Source organism: Pteropus medius, unplaced genomic scaffold (assembly GCF_902729225.1).
Source record: "Pteropus medius unplaced genomic scaffold, Ma_sr-lr_union100, whole genome shotgun sequence".
NCBI lineage: Eukaryota > Metazoa > Chordata > Mammalia > Chiroptera > Pteropodidae > Pteropus > Pteropus medius.
Genome location: NW_024346065.1, coordinates 367794 through 383291, shown reverse-complemented (window position 1 = coordinate 383291; position 15498 = coordinate 367794). Strand labels below are relative to the sequence as shown.

At 46.6% G+C, this 15498-nt stretch overlaps 1 protein-coding gene across 1 annotated transcript in view; it reads right to left on the bottom strand.

The window, feature by feature from the left end:
• PLEKHG3 (pleckstrin homology and RhoGEF domain containing G3) overlaps positions 1-11880 on the bottom strand; it is a 60175-nt gene extending 48295 nt beyond the window's left edge. The window contains exons 1-2 of the mRNA XM_039875232.1: positions 11751-11880; positions 4525-4644 (exon numbers count right to left, since the gene is read on the bottom strand). The gene's annotated coding sequence lies outside the window, so the exon portion shown is untranslated. The remainder of the gene's footprint in view (positions 1-4524; positions 4645-11750) is intronic.
• Positions 11881-15498: the final 3618 nt, after the last annotated feature.

The window sequence follows — 15498 nt, the reverse complement described above, 5'->3', positions numbered from 1 at the left end:
TAATCAAATGCTTTTGCATTGAACTCAAATCACAGCTTACAAAATACAGGCACTAGAAGCCAGACTGCGGCACTGGGTAGATACAAGCAGGGCTGGAAGAACACCAACAGCAGGAAATCCTGTAGAGGTGAATGGATGGCAAAGAGGACGATGTGCCAGACTGATGCCAACTAAGCTCCTTTCCTTGCACCTTCCACTCTATCCCATAACTGCCTCATGCTTCCTCCAGTTTAGAGACCATCCCAAGAGGCTGGGCCTTGACCAGCTCCCTAGCTGTCAAGAGGATGAAGGCAGGAGGCTGAATGTTCATGTCCTGGGCTTGTTCTGGTCAAGGAGGAATTTAAAAACATTTTTTACTTTCTCTGACCATAGTTTCTACTTCTATTTGTGGTGTCCTTTTTAAAGAACAAATTGAGCTTGCACATTCATGTTCATTGCAGCATTATTTGCAATAGCCAAGAAGTGGAGACAACTCAAGTATCCATCCAGGGATGAACGGATAAAGAAAATGCGATAGATACATACAATGGAATATTCCTCTGCCTTAAAAAGGAAGAAATCCTGTCACGAACCACGACATGGATGAAACTGAGGATATTATGCTAAGTGAAATAAGCCAAATATTGTAGGATTCCATTGATATGAGGTACCTAAAGTAGTGAATTCATGGAACCAGAAAGTAGAATGGTGGGGGAGGGGGAAGTGTAGAATATAGTTTCAGCTGCACAAGACGAAAAAGCTCTAGAGAGCTGTTGCACGACAATACGAATATAGTTAATACTACTGAACCGTAAACTTAAAAATGGTTAAGATGGTAGATTTGTCACATGTTTTTACAACAATTAAAAATGTTTAAATAAAGCCATAATAAATAAAGCTTTCCGTATATTCTCTTATCATATATTAGCATTATTATATTTGCCCATTATGGAAAATGTGAAAAATTGAGACATTATTTCTTATAAGTTTTGTGAAAATAAAACCTGCCCATAAGTTAAATATGATATAATAGGGATTACAGAGAAAAGAGACAGTTCCCTGCCCACTCTGATTCTCCTTTCCAGAGACAACCAGTTTTATACTTTTCTGTCTGTAATGGCCATCACCCTAACACGAAGTAATTTGCCATGAAACTTTTATTTATCAACTTCAGATATCTATGACTCCTGCCTAAGACAAGTAGAGATTTAGCTCACTAAACCAACCCCCACCTTTCTCCCTAATTCCCTCTTCCGTCATTACAATTTTCAGTCATTCTGCTGGTTATCTTTGTAACTTTAAACAATGTACTTAAAGTTCACTCGATCTCCGTTTGGGTCGATTTTCAATTGTCTCCTCACTCAGTAAAATGAGTTTATTAGGGCCCTCGACCTGTCTTTCCACCAAGATGTCCCCTTTCACCCTCCAACTTCTGTCAGTTATACTTCTACATTTATGTTATTATGGTTGATAACTTTTAATTCAGTCTTTCTCTTTTTCAATAGATTGATTCTAGAAATTGAAAACCAACCCACTATGCTGACATAATTGTGGCTTTGTGGTTCCCTCAGTGAGGCAGTAGTACTACATTTCCCATTCTGTCACAATGGAAATGACCTTTTAGAAGGCAAGTTTGGTGAATATGTGGGGCTCAGAATATGAGGGGCTCCTGCACTTCACGTTTTATTTCTGCAGACACAGTTTAAATAACAATAAAATCAAGGCAGAGATTATGGGAAAATATCATCCTAAATAAAATAAACTGTTGCCCACATGGGAGAGTCCCCTGTGAGCCACCCAAATAAAATCTTCCCACCTGGGTGGCCTGTATAATTAGCAATTCTTCCTTCGTTACAAGCAAAATCTTCAACGTGGTATTATCTAATATGCAAATATTCTTGGGAGGGCACCCCATTAACTGGCTGACACCTAGGTGCAACCCAGTTTTATCAGATTACTGCTTTCCTGTGTGTCAGGAAGGGTGAGCCAGCTTCAACTCTGATAAGAAAGGGCTTCGAGCAGCTACTGTGGGCCGGACCAGCCCTGTTCTGGAAGGCAAGTGGATGACAGCCTAGCTTTCCTCACTTTATAGCTTCCACCCTCACAGGTGACCAAAGCAACTTCCAAGGGCAACCTGAGGTGAGGTTGCAGTGGAGAAGTCTGAGGTGTCCAGCTGTGCCTGGGTGGCAGCATCCACCTCTCCCCCAACCCAGCCCTCAGGCCCTTACCTGCCCAGAGTGGGTAAGGGGAAGGAAGTGACAGGTAGAAAGATAACCAGGGGAGAAGGCCGAGACTTTGGGGTGGCTTCAGGGAAAACCTGAAGGGGCTTCAGAAAAGAAGAGTCAAGGGGTGCCCCACCTGCCTCAAAATTCTAGGGTCAGCTGAGGAATGCTCTTTCCACTTACCACTTTACTGCCATGGTTTGTATCATTTGCTTTGTGTCTGTTAACACCATGTGACTGCAGGTTCCATGAGAGCGGGGCCTGCCCTGGCTTGTCTCTACTGTGTCCTCATCCTCAGAAGAATATGTGGCAAGCTGTATGTGTCCGGTGACTATCTGCTGACTAGATAAAGCAATAAGCAAATGCACGAGCACTATGCTCTTTGGTTTGCAAACGCCCTTTTTCTCAGCAGATCTATAACGTATTCATCACTGTCCTTCCACGTCCAGGAAGTATTAGCTCATTACTGTGAATTAAATCCAATTGAAATGCTTAAAATCAAAAAGAAAAGGTTGTCTCTTCACCAAAGCAAGCAAGGATCTTTGGGGTTGGTTTACGGCAGTGGGAAACCCCAGTGCCCTCCAGTGTGTGTAGTGTTGCCCATCAGACTTTCTACAGCCCAGGGTTGTAAAACTGGGTGCCTAGAAAAGAGGAAGAGTGACCCACGTGCCAGGAAAAGCAGCTTTTCTTATCCATTTTACAATATTTAAAGTATTAAAGGATATACTCACACCTGTGAGAAATGATATCTGTACAAGATTTTTCACTACAGCTTTGTTTGAAAAAGCAAAAGACAGGAAACAACCTAAAAGCAGAATTGGTTGAATAAATGAAGGTACCTCTATGTAAAGGAATTCAGTGCAACCGTAAAAGAACGAGGAAGCCCTTTGTGTACTGGTATGGACCATCCTCCAAGATATATTGTTAAGTGAGAAAGGAATGGCATAGAGCAGTGTGTCCAGTACCTTGTATTTGTGGAGAAAAGGGAGAAAATAATAAATGCATATATGGTTACTCACATATGTAAAAATCTCTCTGAAAGAAATATAAGAATCTGATAACACTGGTTGTGGGGAAAAAAGATAGGTGGTTTGGGAACAGCATGAGAGGGAGACTTCACTTTGTACCCTTTTCTGCTTTTTGAATTCTGAACCATGTGACTGTTACTTAATTTAAAATGTAAATATAATTGAATTTCAAAACAAGTAATAAAATTGCCTCTTTTATGCCAGGTTAATATTTTTCAAATCCATCATCTAGTTTCAAGCACAACTCCATGAAATGGGTAAAATTATCCCCATTTTCCAAATAAGAAGATTGAGATTTGGAGAAATAAGGCAAGTATCTCAGTTCATACAACCATAAAATGGCGGAGCAGGGATTTAACCCAAAAGTCAGCTAGGTTTCTAGTTCCTCCATGGTTCCATCTGAGGGCCCCTCTTTCTGTTGCAATTTTCATTCTCTCAGCAAGACCAATAGGCACTTCATCCCAGGGGACCGATTTATAATGCTAGAGCTGCAAAGACAGGCTCCCTGCCTCTACCCAGCTCAAACTTGAAGGGAGGGCCGAGGCCTGGGAAGGGTGAAGGGGGGTGCATCTGGGAAGGATACAAGGGTTGGAAGAGAAATGAAGATATTTTAAGAATAGATTTGGTGTGGCTTTGTGCAAACTGCTGTGCTCGGTGGGCTGAGTGTTTGCACTGCTGGTTGTTACCTCTCCTTCCTGCTGGAGCACCTGGCACCCTCCATGTCTCAGCTTGGCCAGATGTGCCACTGTCTCCATGGGGTCCAGATGTTAATGTGTCAGTCCAGCCTCTGTCCTGACCATTACCGTGTGTGTGTGTGTGTGTACAGTGTGTACAGTGTGTACAGTGTGTACAGTGTGAGCAAATGAAAGTGGTCCTGAAAAGAGATTTTCTTGCCCTTGGAGCTGAGAGAAGCATCACCTCCTCCAATGCTTCTGAGAAAGCCCGGGCCACCAGGGTACTGATCAAGAAAGGGTGCTTTTGTGTGATGAATTGTGTCCCCCCAAAAGATGTTGAAGTCCTAACCCCCAACCTATGAATGTGACTTTATTTGGAAATAAGGTCTTTGTAGATCCTCAAATTAAAATGAGGTCATTAGGGTGGGCCCTAATGCAATACAACTGGTATCCTAATAAAAAGGGGAAATTTGGACACAGACAGACATGTACAACAGGGAGGATACTACATGAAGATGAAAGCGGACATCAAGGTGATGCATCTACAAGCCAAGGAGTACCCAAGACTGCCAGCAACAAACTACCTGTATCCTTCCCTCAGAGCCCTCAAATGGAACCAACCTTATCGATGTCTCAATCTCAGACTTCAAGCTTCCAGAACTGGAACAATAGATGTCTGTTCTTCTAGGCCACCCAGATTTTGGTACTTTGTCACGGCAGCCCTGGGAAACTGATCAGGCGCTGTAATACAATGGTCAAACATGAGTACTTGAAATGAGTCAGAGCTGAGTTTGACTCTCAGCGGCACCACTTACTAGCTTTGCCACCTTGGGCAAGGCAGTCTAGCCCTCTGAGCCTCTGTTTCTTACGTTTCACTTAGGACTAGAAAGAGAATCTTCTTTGGGAGCTATTGTGAAGATATAGGTTTGGCCAGGGCTTAGTAAACTGTGGCTGTTATTGCTACTAAGAACACACTTGTTTTCAGGGTCTCTGTCAGAATTCCTGATGACAAAATTATCTCCAACCTGAATAAAGTCCAAACGTGAGAAACCAGAAAAGAAAGAATAACAGAAGAGAAACTCACATTTGGAGAGAGCCTGTCCTACCAGTCACAATGCTGTGCGCTTCCCAGAATAATTTAAGTTAGAGCATTCGAAGGCTTAGGAGTGGGGGATGTGGATCCAGGAAAGGACCTATAGGAGGAGACGAGGTGAAGGGACAAGTCGGCTGTGGGAGGTAAGTCAGATGTTGAGAGCAAGGGACTCCCAGGCCCTGAGCGCCCTGCACCCCCTCCCCACCCAGCCTCTGGCCAGCCCACTGGCGTGGGGAGGTGCCACGTGGGGGATGTGCAGGCTACAAACATCACCCCAGCAGAGCCCGAGTCACCCGACTGCAATAATGCGCCTTTCTGCCCTGGCGGAGACAGAGGGCATTGTGTGTGCCGGCTGCAGACTGACACTTGAAGCACAGTTTGCCCCTCAGAAAGGCAGGGTTGTCTTGGGCAACCTCTGTGGCCCGAGGCTGCCGCCCCAAACGTCACAACAAACAGAGCAGGCGAAGGGTCAGCCACTCTCACAGGACGGGACACCTCTGAGACTTCAGGCTTTGAGACCCGAAGGACCCAGGGAAGAGAAAGGAAGCAGGAGCTTTGGGGCAAACTGGATAATTCGGAGCTGAGGGACCATTTCGACAGAGCCTCAAAAAACCTATAGCCAGAACATCTGTCAGGAGAATCGGAGGGAAAGAGCAGAGAGTGTGGGGTTGGAGGGTGGGTCTGGAACATTTCCTGGACAAATGACTTAGAGCAAAATTACAGATGAAGCATAGTTTCCCTCACCCCATAGACAAGGGGGTTTATAAGGATTAAACGAACTGATGTCTGGTCCCTTGGTAGGCACTCAAGAACTATTAGGTGTTACAATGATTATTAATCTGTATTGTTCCAAATGAGATGAGACATGTAAAGCACTTAGCACAGAGCCTGGTACTTAGCAGTTGCTTAATAAATGTCAGCCCATGTTCTGCATCCTTGGCTTCTACCTGCAAAGCCCCACTTGTTGGGGGCTAGCAGAGTGGCATCGTTTCTTTAGAGACATCATTTCTCCAGCAGGGAAAGGTATTCAGTGAACCTGCTTAGAATTGCCCTGGGCAAATGATGCTGTTCAGCTTCCTCCTCAAGGCTGGGCCCCAGCCAGGCTTCCAGCAGCTTCTGTTTTGCAGGTGGGAGCCAGTAGCCAAGAACAGATGAGGAGACTTTCCTTTGCCTGCCTCCGCTTTACCCCCCAGTGAATCCATATCCTGAATCAGTGTTTTGCCTGAGCCCTCGCCCTGGCCCCATTCTCCGGGTATTATCTTTTCTCTACTTTACGTCCAGGCATCTGGAAGAGTCCACACCCTCACCCCAATCAGCAACCAAATGAGCTTCCAAAAGCCTGGCCAGCCAAGCACAGCCCTCCTGTCCTCACGGCTCAGGACCTTGCAGGAATTGGGAGGGAATGCGCCTCCTGGGCCGGTGCCCAGTTCTGACTGAGGCCAGGCTGAGGGCCTCTCCTTGTCCCTCCCTCACAGACACACAGGGCTTTATAGTCAGATTATGCCATGGAAACTATGCACACGGCCTGCCCCGTTCACATGGCCTCAGCAGAAAAAATAGCAGAGCCTTCTCTCTGCCAAGACCCACAGTCCTAGCAGGCCTGAACTACCAAAGCAGGCCTCCTATGTGAAACAGGTCCCCACGAAAATCTCAGGAGGACTTGTTTGGGGGTGCCCTCAAGTCACTTCCCCTCCTCCAGCCCACAGCCATCTGCCTCTCTCTCCTCAGAGATCTGGAGAGCTCAGCTGGCCAGGAACATGCTGCCTTATATGGCAGTTTCCTTCAGAGAACAAATCTCATTTCCCTCTCCAGTATCATCCTAAGACCTGAACCCCACTCTGATCCCTCTCCAGCCCACCCCCTCCTCATGGGATGAAGTCACCAGAGTCAAGAGGACATGTCCCGTCAGAGCCCCCACCCCACTCCCATCACCACTTTCTAGACCTATGTTGTCTAATGTCTTTTAGCCACTAGCCACATTTGGCAATTTAAATTTAAATGTTACTTTAATTAAAAATTCATTTCCTCAGGTTCACTAGCCACATTTCAAGTGCTCAGTTGCCATCTGAGGCTAGAGACTACCATATCGGACAGCGCAGATATAGAGTATTCCCAGCTTTGCAGAATGTTCTATCGTGTAGCACTGCTCTGGAGTTCCTTGGCCAAAGGCCCCTAGCCCACTGGGGCCTGTGATACTGTCTCCCCCTGTGTCTGACCTTTCAGGGGTAGACCCCACTAGCAGCATGCATACCCCTGGCCACGGTGGGGCTGCGGATGGAGCTGGAACTTGGGAGCTAAAGAGTCCAGGGACACGCTCATGAGGCCTCTCAAGGTACAGGACAGAGCTGGGGTGGGAAGGTGGGGTGTGGGGAGGTGTGAGGGCCAGACCAGCTCTCCCTGTGCTGCCACATTCCATGCAGAACTCAAGGGATCTGAGAACTCTAACTTCAAATCTGCCACTGCGGGTCATTATGAAGGAATGCTTTTCAAGGCAGGAAGATAGAACGTGTTTTAGCTGTTAGACTCTTAAAATCTTAAACAGTTTTATTGCAATATCATCAATAACATACAATTCGCCCACTTAAAATGAATGGTTTTTAGTATATTCACAGATGTATGCAACCTTCACCATCATCATTTTTAGGACATTTTCATCACCTCTACAAGAAACTTCATATCCTTTGGCTATTACCTTCCTAACTATTAAACTTTCTAATATTTAGTCATATGGCAGGCGGCCACCACTGGCCTGCAAACGAGGGTGAGTTTTCTCCCTCACCTCTACAGTCAGCTCCCTAAGGACAGAGACCACGTGTGATACCAGTGTGCCCCTCACTCTACTGTACCTGGCGAGATGCCCATTATACGATAGGTCTCTAAATATCTGCTGGCTTCATTGTTATGGTTACAGTTGCTTTTTTGTGGACGTGAGAGAAGGCCAGTGATCACAAACGGAGGGGGAGGGGAGTCTAGAAATCATGTTATGTGAGGAAGCATGAGGATGTTCAGCCTGGAGAAGCCTGGGGCCATGGAGTGGGCAGGATAACTGCTCGAATAACCAGTACCCGGAAGAAGGACTAGGAGCACTGGGTCAAAGTTCCAGAAGCCACATTCCCAGTCCGTGGAGGGGATTAGCGATGGCATGGGCGGGGTGGAAATGTAGTGAGCCTTCTGTGACAGAGCACACTCACGCAGAGCCTGGAAGACCACCTGTCTGGGATGCTATAGTGTAGCCTCTCGCTTCAGGATAAGGCAAGAGTCAGCCTAGAGGAGGTCTTGGGTCTCTTCCATGTCCAGGATCCTGGGCCTAGAACTGTCACAGGGCAGAGGGGGTTCCTAAGAGACAGAAAGCAGGACCTGCAGACCTTTGCTACTTTTGCTTTTAACTGCTCAGCAGCAGCAAGCTTCAGGCTCCTCCCTTCTCAGTGCAGGGTCAGCCCCTGCCCCACCCGCTTCCCTCCACCAGCTCCAGGAACTGGCCGGGGCTGAGCTTTCCTCTTGGAGCCTGGGGATGTGTCCGAATGGAGACGGTAACTGGGGTTGGCATGCAGAGCTGAGAGTCTAGCAAGTGAGCTGAGACTCATAAACCCAAAGAACAACAGGTCCAAATAGGCCTCAGGGAAGTTTCGGTCCCCAGGGCCCAGGCCACAGTACTAACAAAGCACCTAAGTAAAGCCAGGCAGGAGGTTTCACTGCCCTGGACCTGGGGGCAGAGGGACCATGGCCCGACACTGGGCTTGCACTTGTTTCTGATGTGCAAAACGGGGGGTGGGGGGGGAGCACGGTCCATATACAGGGGTGGGGTCAACATATGGTGACTGTGGTGACCAAGAGAAAGAGTTTACTTGTCATTGGCTCAACACAGGAAAGGAAAGGCTTGGTTCCTCCAGATTCATCATGAGCTGATGCAGGGCAGGCTGAAGAGCATGGACCAAAGTCTTATGCATCCACCATACTGGGCTCCTTCTGGGATGAGGAGGAGACAGGAAAATCCAGATATTAAGTGGGCGGCACCTTGTTCAGTGTTTTGCTAGGTTTTGCTTTGGTGCTTACTATGTGCCAGGTGCTGTCCTAGTGCCACATAGATACTAACAATACTGAGATATTCAGAGAGGAAACTGAGTCACAGAGGGGATAAGTAACATGCCTGAGGTCACACACCTTGCAAAGGGTGGAATCAGAATTCAAACCCAGGTGCTCTGGCTCTCGGGCCAGGTTTTACCCACCTGCTGGCTGCTTCCCTAGTGCCACATTTGCATCCCCATGACAACCATGGGGCATACTAGCACGACCTCTATTTTTACAAACGTGAAGGCTGAGGCACAGAGCAGTTAAGAGGCTTGCCCCAAGTCATGCCATAAGCAAGCCACAAACCCAAGATGCAACCTGGGCCTGTGACCCCAAAGCCCACACCCTTCTATCACCCCACAGAGTCTCCCAGAGGAGACAAGATGAGTGCTTAGTAAATATGTCTACTTTTAAAAAATCATAAAATACAAATTTTATTTTTAAAAGAATACAACAATAAAATCCCTGTGGCGATGGTAGTGTAATCAGGCCAGATAAATAGGCTGGGCCTCAAACAAGTGGGTAGTGAACAAGTGAGGCTTCTATTTAAATTTCTTCCACAGCATTGTTATTGTAACTTCAGGTGCCAGCTGCTCATGCTGGAATTGTGTACATCTCTCCAATTGCACAGGTGAGAGGGTTTTACAAAAACTCTTTGTGGAGTTGACCCATTTTCTGGCTTAAGAATAAGTTATACCAGGCCCTGAGTTAAGTTTTTGCCTCTGGTGTCTTCTCACCGCCCCCTGCCCCCCATCTCTCTCCTCTCCTGTGTCTAGACTCCTGCAGAATAGTAGAAAGAGCTCTGGTCCCAGCGTCAAAGATCTAAACTGTGGAAAGTCAACCTAGTGATTTAACTTCTCTGAGACTCTTCTGGAAATGCAAACATCGAACCCTGTGATCTTCAAGTTTTCTTCCCACTGCAGGGCTGATGCTCATTGTTATTCATTCATTCAGATGGCTTGGGTCAGGCACTGTGCTACGACCTGGGGAAATGGAGATTACTAGGGCCCCACTGCACCATGAGACTTATTGTCTTAGGGAAGGAGAAAGGTGGATATCATCTACAACAAAATCCATAGGGCAGGGAAGAAGGAAGGTATGATGGAAAGGAAGTCTCTGAAATACGGAAAGAGGAAGTACAAACCCTTCTGGTGTTGGTGGAGCGGGGTGGAGGAGGCCAGAAGCCAGTGCTCTTCCACCCATGTCAAACCTTGATAGCGATGTGGAGAACAGCAGAAAACAGAGATTGAAAACATGCCAGAAACGAAAACAATTTGTGCCCCACTCCTCAAGTGGAGCCCTGGGGCAGTCACCTATGCATGTGTCCTCCTGAGGCAGCGGCAGCAAAGCAGAGACAACCGCATGGTATATTTCGTCTGGGAGAGGGACTTTAGATGTTCCCTGCCCCTCACCCTGACTCGCCCCTTGGCTCGAGTGTGGCCCCAGAGAAACCCAGAAGTTCCCGGAGCCACTAGGGAAAGCAGAAGGGTGTTGAGAGTTGAGAGGGAGACTGTGGTCCTGCCTTGGGAAATGGAAGACATATGGAGACAACAAACAGATGCAAGTTTGTATCTACAGAACCAGCAGAGCTGAGACGGGACGAAGGAGCTAGGTGAACCGTCAGACCCCACCAGCCAGGACTTCAACCGTGATGCCAGCAGACCAGGGAGCAGGTGGGTGAAGGACATCTCTGCAGAGGCCACTGAAGACCAGAGGACAGCACGGGATCCAGCACCCAGTCCAGCCACCCTCTCCCATTGCCCCAGAGTTATACACAAGTTGGGGAGAGAAAGGTGGGAGAGGTATTAAAGTATTTATTACTTTTATTAAAGTGTTAAATACTTTAATAAAACTATTTTAAAGTGAAAGAGGCTAATTTTTCTTTAATTGCCAAGTCTAAATTCTCCTACTTAATACGAATGAGAATTTGTGAAGTTTATATTGGTTCTAAAAAATAAAGAGGTTAAAATTTTCTCTTTTTTCACAGTTGAGTTGTAGGTATGTAGTTTTTGACACCTCCCCCAATGTATTTTTATTTCTATTATTTTTTTTAAAACTATTGGGGTGACATTGGTTAATAACCCCAACTTATTTTAAGTCAGGTTTATGAGGCACAATTTATATACAGAAAAATCTATCTTTTTAAAGGATTTCAGTGAGTTTTGACCAACGCATACAGTTGTATAATCATCACCTCAATTAAAATACAGAACAGTTCCATCACTCCAAAAAGTTCCCTCGTACCCATTTGCAGTCTCTGGCAACCACTGATCTGATTTGTGTCTCAGTAGTTTTGCCTTTTCCAGAATGTTGTATAAATGGAATCATACAGTTTGCAGCCTTCTGTGCTAAACTTTTAAACATATCTCCTTAACTACCTCAGCTTCCTCCTCTTTTTCCACTCCCCTTTCCCTGCAAATTGCTTTATATGGACAAATCTGGATCAGCCACAGTCTCGGCGGCCTCCCTACCCCACCGCTGGACCCCTTGTGTGACAATAACAGTGACCCCAGTGCAAGCCTCCCCCAGAGTCGGTGGCTCTGGATAGTTAATATCCTAACCCTGTTGGTTCTCTGGAACATTTGCTTTTGCTTTTCTTTCAGAGCTGTCTCTTTTCCCCTCTTGGGACACAGAAGCCCTCTCCTCAGGCCACTTCCCACCCACAATTCCTTTCTCTCCTCCTCACCTCCGGCCCTACCTGCCACAGCAACCTGGGTACCTGGGGAATCCATGCACAGTGGCCTCATTCCCTCTGAGTTTCAAGCATCCCTCTTCTTAAGCTTTCTTCTCTCCTTCTCATCTTCTGTCCTTTGTCACCTTGGTTTCTGTGCCCAGGCTGTCTTGTGATCTTATTTGCCACAGATCAGCCCTGCTGCCCAGAAGCCTCCCAGCATCGTTTGGTTGGTTGGTTTGGAGTTTGTTGACGGGTGGGGTTTTCTCTGTCAGAGAGGAACAAGCCAGAAACCTCAACACTGCAATTTCCTTCTCACCCCACAGTGATGGCGACAGATTCTGAGTCTCCAGGGCAGGGACGGTGTCTTTACATGCCCTGTTGAGTGTTGCCTTCCCAATCGTGAAGAAATAAGGAGGTGAAAAGGTAAGACAAGAGGGAGCAGCCTTTGTGCTTCAGGGCAGGGCTCAATTTGTCTGACAAGGGAGGACCTCAAAGGTGTTTCTCTTCCCACCTGTGCCAGATATTGCCAAGCTGACTGCACCTCAAAGGACCTACACGCCCCTTCTTCATCTGCCATGAGGCTTTGCAAAGAGTCATGCCCAGAGAACTGAATATCTCCTTGTGTCTCAAGCAGGGTTGGAACTTGCTGAGGGAGAAGAGAAGGAAGCACGTGGGAAAGGCTGAGTGCCGGAAGAGAGCATGGCTGTGGGAGGCTAGCTCTCCCCCTGCAAGGCAGCTCTTCCCTGAGGTTGCCGACCTCTTGACCCGACTCAGAGGCCAGCCAGAGGGAGCCCCAGCTGTAATAGACCTTAGGCTATTTCACTGCTCCAAGCGAAAGGAGGGGTGGGAAGGCAGTGTCTGTATTTATTCAACTCCTTTCACAGCCAAGTGATTTGGAATTCAGTTCTGGAGTCAGACTGCCAGGTTCTAGTCCTAAACTCTTTCACTGACTCCCATGAGTCTTTGAAGAAGTTACCTAACCTCCCAGTGCCTCAATTTCTCCATCTGTACAATGAGGGTGGTCATAGGAACTAACCCACTGGGTCATAGTGGAGATGGGATGAGAGAATCCATATGTACTCGGCACATAAGAAGGGCTCCAAAAAAAAATGGTAGCTGCTATGATTGTTATTATTTCAGTTAGGAACTAAGGATCCTGAAATCTCAAGCTATTCCAGGTAAAGCTAAAAAGAAGAGAGTCCCCAAGTCTCAGGGTAGAGAAACTTACTGACACCTTCAATAAAATCAAGCATTTCACGGGTGGCAGTGAGGGCAAAATCCTCACGGGGTGGGGAAGGGGTATAGCCTTTCTTACTCTTTGTGGCACCAGTGAGATTAGGGGGAAATCTCTAGGGGAAGGTGAATCTTGGGGGCCAGAGCCAAGAGATCCTGTTACTCTTCCCATGCAGTCTCCCAGCAGCCAGGGTCGATCTTGGAGGAAGTGGTTTTGATGTTATTACGGAAGCCAACACGCTTCCTTCCGTCCAGTGTGGCTTCTGTGTTGTTCATATTATTGGTCTCCAGGATGTGAAATGTCATCCTAGGTTAGAGCCTGGAAAAGGATGGGCTGAATGCCTCTTTAGAGAGCGTTAGCCAACTATTGAAGAAAGTGGAGTCCACCTTCCCTACAGACATATGCCATTTAAAGAGCAGCAGTAATAGTCAAGGTGATGATAATAGAAACATTTTTTAGCAACTGTGATATAAGGCTCACGAGAATTCTATTAAGCTGGTATTATTATTACTCCCATTTTACAGAACAGAAAACTGAGGCTTGATGAATTTAAACAGCTGAAGTCACAAAGACAATAGATGACTGATTCTGGATGTGAACTTGGGTCTGTTTGTTTGTTTGTTTGTTGTTTTCTTTTGTTCCCCCTAGCTTTATTGAGATATGACTGACAAAAAATATTGTGGAAATTTATGGTACGCAATGTGATAACTTGGAGATTCTAGATCACATTTCAATCGAGTGAGAAAAGCCTGTGAAAGATCTGCTTTCTTTCCAACCGCCTTTGGGTGTTTATGTTCTCCTTAAAGTTCTGGGGAAGTCTGAAGCCTCAGCCCAAAATAAAGAAGAAGTGGCTCGTTTCTGCCCCCTAGAGGACACAGTCTACACAGCTGAGAATAAAGGCAGGAAGGCAGTGGTTAAAAAGTGTGCTCAAAATCCAGGCAGGTCCAGGCTTGCAAGAAACAAATCTAAAAGAAACACCCTTTAGTTCATGGAGAGTTGGTGATAATGGGTTGGAGGTTTTCTGGACTAGGAATGAGAACAGCATATCAAGGGCAGGACCAGTAGTCGGACTGGAGCTCTCATTTTTAACACGTGCCTCCAGATGATTCTTATGATCAGACAAGTTTGGGAAACACAGATGCATGTGATTCATTCATTCTACAAGGGCTTGCAGAACACCTCTCATCCTCAGCCCACCGTCACTTCAGCATGTGGCGGACCCCAAGGGAGTTGAGGGTGGGTCCCTGTCCATGATCAATTATGTCACCTCACAGGGACTTAGATTCCTAATTAAGAAAGTGGCCCATTTTCCAAATGATATGGGAGCCAGGAGCCCCAGGCTGTGCTTGCAGGCGGGGTGTGCTTTACTTATTCTCCTAGATCTCAATTTCCCTATCACACAAGAGAAAGAATACTCATCAGATTTCCTTCTTGCTCCAAGATCCCCGAGTCTCTGTCTCTGCCAGACCCCAACACCCTGTCAAGCTACAGAGAAACCCTGGGTGACCTGCCAGGAGACACAGACCTGCCTCCTGCCACACTGCTCCCTACCTTTCCAGGAGTGGCCTGTGATCCCCTTCCTCCCACAGTGTCTCTGTTCACATTCACAGCCACACTGTAGGATCCCTGTTTTCACTGCCATGTCAAATATAAAGTTGACTTTCTACTCACACAAAGGTTCCAGGGAAAGTAAAGTTGGTCTGGAAAAGGAGAGTTCTCTAGAAACCCAGAATTAGGATCTGAGATCTAGAACTCTGGCATCTAATGGACCAGTCTTCAAATCTCAGCTCTGCTGCTCATTAGCTGTGCAACTTTGGGCAAGATACTTACCCATTCACTGCTTGGTTTCCTCATCAGTAAAATAGGCATAAGAATAGTACCTATCTCACTGGTTGTGGTGAAGATGAAATGAGACGATGCCATGAAAAGTGCTTAGATTAAAACCTAGTACATCATAGGTGTTCTGGAATGTTCCCTGACTGCCACAATTGAGAAGTGGCAAAGCAGTTCGCAATCGTTACCCTACACAGAGACTCGGCACCCAAGTGACTCCTTCAGAGAACTCCAGCTTGACCTCTACAATAATCCAAAATGCTGTGTGTCCCCTCACTCATTTAAAGATGTTCTAATGAGGCAGAAACTTCCTTTCCCAAATTTCTCAAAGTGAGTCCTTAGTGGGTCCTTGGGCTCACAGTGCCACTACCAAGTCACCAGAGGATGTGGCCATCTGGGTTTGAGGCCACAGGAAAAGAGATGCATGAGGGGCCTAGAGCAGGCCAAGTCCCCACAGATGCCCTTTGCAGGAGCCAGCCCAACAAGTGAGACCTAGGAGAGCCGAAGTGTGGCCCTGCTTGACACTTTGGTTGATTGCAGTTGGAGAGTGAATAATTATTGCCTTTACCCTTGTAATAAGCTACTGTTTGTGACTAAAATTCAACAAAAATCAAATCCACAAAAACACTCAGGCACTGCAGGGCAGCAGCAAGCAAACGTATGGATTGACCAGAAAGAGTACTAAGGTACTAA